Source organism: Trachypithecus francoisi, unplaced genomic scaffold (assembly GCF_009764315.1).
Source record: "Trachypithecus francoisi isolate TF-2019V2 unplaced genomic scaffold, Tfra_2.0 Lachesis_group17, whole genome shotgun sequence".
Lineage (NCBI taxonomy): Eukaryota > Metazoa > Chordata > Mammalia > Primates > Cercopithecidae > Trachypithecus > Trachypithecus francoisi.
Window position 1 is genome coordinate 59998066 of NW_022681462.1, and position 4369 is coordinate 60002434.

Here is a 4369-nt window from a genome sequence, read left to right on the forward strand (position 1 = left end):
TCCGGAGGCTGAGGCAGGAGAATGGCGTAAACCCGGGAGGCAGAGCTTGCAGTGAGCTGAGATTCGGTCACTGCACTCCAGCCTGGGCGACAGAGCGAGACTCCATCTCAAAAAAAAAAAAAAAAAAAAAGGAAAAGAAAAGAAAGTCAACAGTCAGAGGGAAGGGGTCTTCCCTGGCACCCTTCAGCCATTTATCGCATTTTACAAAACAATGTAGTCAAGGAAGAAGGCTTAATCCATAATCAGAGAAAATAAAGATTACAACTGCCTAGGTTATAGCTGCCTGTCATGGCACTCAGGCTCATAATCATTTTTAAAGCTCACAATAATTTATTTTTCCAACAGCTTAGAGTTTGAATTTCTTATTTTCTCATGACTGGGGTCTGGGAAGGGTTTTGTGCACTGAACAACTCCAAAGGAAGGGGCTCTCTTTTCATCATCAACCATGAGAATGGCGCCCCCTGGAGTGGTGCAATATAAGGGCCTTATATTGATCTCTCTGCTGATTTCTGCCATTAGGATCATCAAACACTCTTTACCTACCCAGAATCTAATACTCACCAAGCAACCTCTGGTGACCATTTGGCTTTCCATGTGCTTGTCTCACCTGTCAGTCTTTGTGAGCTTGGCTATGTGAGATGTTCTGTAGAGACTGATCACTTCTGGGTACACAAGCAATGAATTTCAGGCCTAGGAAATGAAGCACCAGGTGGAGATGTGATGCCCTCCCAAAAGTCTCGCCCCCTTTGCACCCTTTCCCTGGGTGACTTCTCTCAGTTAGAATGGCTTGCCTCCTTCAAACTGACAACAGATTCAACGGTTCCTGGAGGAAAATCTCACAAGTTTGATGTTGTTAGATAATCCATCAGTGTTCAGTGAGTTCTCATCAGGTTGAGTCTGGCACTGGCATGGTGTGGGAGAATTGGGGATGGGTGGCACAGAGGAAAGAGGGGACATCTCCCTGCCCTCCAGGAGCTCCAGCAGGGAAGGCATTGCTCCTAACAGACCAGGAGTCACATGTCAGCCTCTTGGGAGGAGATGGGGGTTGGAGGAGAGGATAATAAAGGCAGAGAATATTATTTGTGATAAATGAGATAGTAAGAGTTACCATGGCTTGAATGCTTACTATATATCACAGACACTAAATGCTCTATGTGAATTTTTCATTTGATGTTCAGAACAAAACCATTTTTCAGGTAAGTAAATAAGGTCCTGAGAGGCTGAGAAATGTGCCCAAGATCACATGGTAAGTAAGGGAGGGAGAAGAACTTGAAACCCAAGCATCCTTAGTACCTCTTAGAGAAGGAGAAAGTCTCAGAACACCTGCTTCTCTCCTCTTTGTATAAAACAACGCTTCGTGCCATCTGAAGGTGTGAGGAATGTTGTGAAAAGTATTGGAAATTGGTGCTAGGATTTTCCACATCTTTTCAGATGTAATTAGTTATAAAATTAGCTTTCTCAAGATACCAAAGCCCCCTCCCCCTTTCCATACTCCACTGCAACCACATACCCTGCTTTTCCCACTATCCACTGGATGTAGGAAGAGCTTGATGGAATTTCTAGGAATGTGACACCCTAGGTCAGGACTCACTCTGAGACACTGCAGATGATTGGGGTACCCTGGGATGCTCTGAATGAGAGACTGAAACACCTACTCAAAGGGCTGCAGTACAAAGTCATTTCTTTTTTTTTTTTTTTAGAACGGAGTCTCGCTCTGTCGCCCAGGCTGGAGTGCAGTGGCCGGATCTCAGCTCACTGCAAGTTCCGCCTCTCAGGTTCACGCCATTCTCCTGCCTCAGCCTCCCGAGTGGCTGGGACTACAGGCACCTACCACCTCACCCGGCTAGTTTTTTGTATTTTTTAGTAGAGACGGGGTTTCACTGTGTTCGCCAGGATGATCTGGATCTCCTGACCTCGTGATCCGCCCGTCTCGGCCTCCCAAAGTGCTGGGATTACAGGCTTGAGCCACCGCGCCCGGCCTTTTTTTTTTTTTTTTTTTTTTTTTTGGAGACAAATTCTCACACTGTTGCCCAGGTTCAAGTGATTCTCCCACCTCAACCTCCCAAGTAGCTGGGACCACGGGTGCACACCACCACACCCAGCTAATTTTTTGTATTTTTTTGTAGAGACAGGGTTTCACCATGTTGCCCAGGCTGGTCTTGTACTTCTGGGTTCAAGCAATCCTCCTGTCTTGACCTCCCAAAGTCCTGGGATTATAGGCATGAGCTAATGCACCTGGCCTGAAGTCATTTCTTGGAGTTAAGGCCATGGTTCTCAACCTAGGCAAGAGTCAAGGTGGGAATGGAGGGGATGTTGCCAGTGTCCACTGAAGAATGACAAGGTTCATAAATTTGGAAAGGAGAGCTTTGTTTCTCATAAAGAGCTGCAGCTTGCAGGGTGGCCATTCTGATGTGCTGGGGAGTGTAGCCTCTGGCCAGAAGCCAGAAACAGGCACTTTATTTATTTATTTTTGGTAATGAAAACCACAGTTTCGTCATTGGGTGCCACCCATTTTTGCTTAGATTCACACTATTTCCTTAGTGCTAGTTAGCAGATACTGAAATGACTTTCGCAGACTACGCAAAAATATGGAACGCTTCACGAATTTGCGTGTCATCCTTGCGCAGGGCCATGCTAATCTTCTCTGTATCGTTCCATTTTTTTTAGTATATGTGCTGCCGAAGCGAGCACAACAGGCATTTTAAGGGAGAGGTAAAGGGAGCAGAAATTTATTCTGAGCAGGGTCGTTGAATATACATATTTAATAAGCTACAAGAGTGATGAACATTTATGAATGGAGAAACCTGTACATGCATAACTGAGCTTCATGCCCCTTCATGGGTCACAAGTACAAAAAATGGTAGGGTTAGCATGATCTCAGGGTGGAGTTTTCCATTTTCTAATATCAAACGGTAAAGCAGATGACACGAAAACCCTGTATGCAGCATCCATAGATGGCCAACACCACTTTGTGGTCAGTGGTCTCTTATCAGGAAGGAATTCTGGCCCATTGTGTGGAAACTGCAAAAGAGAGGGCAGTCATGTGGCTGGTTGAAATCAGCAGTGGAGTGAATCTTTCAAAAGGGCTGGTTTCTGTTGAACCCTTAGGGAAGAAAGCCTAATGGCAGTTAATGAGGGAGGGGGTGTAATGAGGCGTGTCCAACCCCCCCATGTTTCCATGGCCAGGAACTCAGTTTTCAAAGTTTCTCTGCCATCTTCTTGGCCAAGAGAGGGTCCGTTCATTCAGTTGGGGGGCTGGGGATTTTATTTTTATTTCTCACCAGATAGATACTTTCAGTATTCCATAAAGCCTAAATGAAATCTTAACATTCCTTGAGATGAGGCTGTCCTGCAAACTGAAGCCTCAGTCTCTTTACTTTGAGCTAGAATTACATCACCTGTGTAACAACTTGTTCATTTCATACTCACCTGAAGCTGGCTTGGTGACTAGAATGGCTTCTAGGTAACAAAAACTTGGAAGCAAATTGATTATTAGAAAAAAATCCAGTTTGCCTTCTAGATAAAATCTTCCCAGGCATCCTTGGTGGGAAAAGTCTGGGAATGGTGCTCAGGTTAGTGACCTGCAGGTCCCTGGGTGGAGAACAGCAACCCCATCCCACCCCGCTTCCTTCTTCCCCATCCGCCCTCACTGCCTCCCCGCAACTGAACAGAACCAGCTACCAGGCATCCTTGGCCAGGGTCCAGAGCACATTCATTGATCTCAGGGAAAAAGCTCTGTCTTTTTCCCCCAGTCATACACCTACAAAGCCCCAGTGCAAGGCCAGCAGAGTGCAATGATGTAGTTCACATGAAAACAGTAACACTCGTTTGTTTTGCACTTCAAGGTGCAGAAAATCCTTGGCAGCTGGGCCTGGGGGCCTGGGCATCTCAGGAGAGTGAAGACGTTCTCTTGACTCTGGTATTGGGCATTCCAGGGGTTTATGGTCTTGCCTCTCAGATAATTGATATCAGGGAGGTTTCTGGGAAGCAGGAGGGAGGACAGGACATGAACTCCCCTCCAGGCAGTTCTGCCATGTGTCCAGCTAGGCTCAGCTGCCGGAGGGGTTTAGGTCTAGTTCCTGGCTCCTCTGGTGCAGAGTGAAGGGAGATGGAAGGGAAGAAGATGTTGCTCAACAAGGAAGAGCCCAGCTCTGGCCAGGCCTTGGCCACATGCTAAGGAAGGAGATGGGCTCCTGCCCTTGACAGTTCCTTCAGTCTGGTCTGGGATTTGGATATTTGGGATGACAATCCCATATCTTTAGTACTAGATGTGACTGGTTAAGACTGAGGCTTTAATCATTTTAAGAAATGGGCTTTTCCTGTCTGTGTGGTGATAAAGGGTGGCAAGAGAGATTCAAACTGAAACATG

At 46.4% G+C, this 4369-nt stretch overlaps 1 non-coding gene across 1 annotated transcript; it reads right to left on the reverse strand.

Annotated features, from left to right (window-relative positions):
* Positions 1 to 2582: 2582 nt before the first annotated feature.
* On the reverse strand, positions 2583 to 2691 carry LOC117063219. The gene has a single exon (XR_004428817.1). It is a non-coding gene; the product is annotated as a U6 spliceosomal RNA (small nuclear RNA).
* Between the last annotated feature and the right edge of the window lie 1678 nt (positions 2692 to 4369).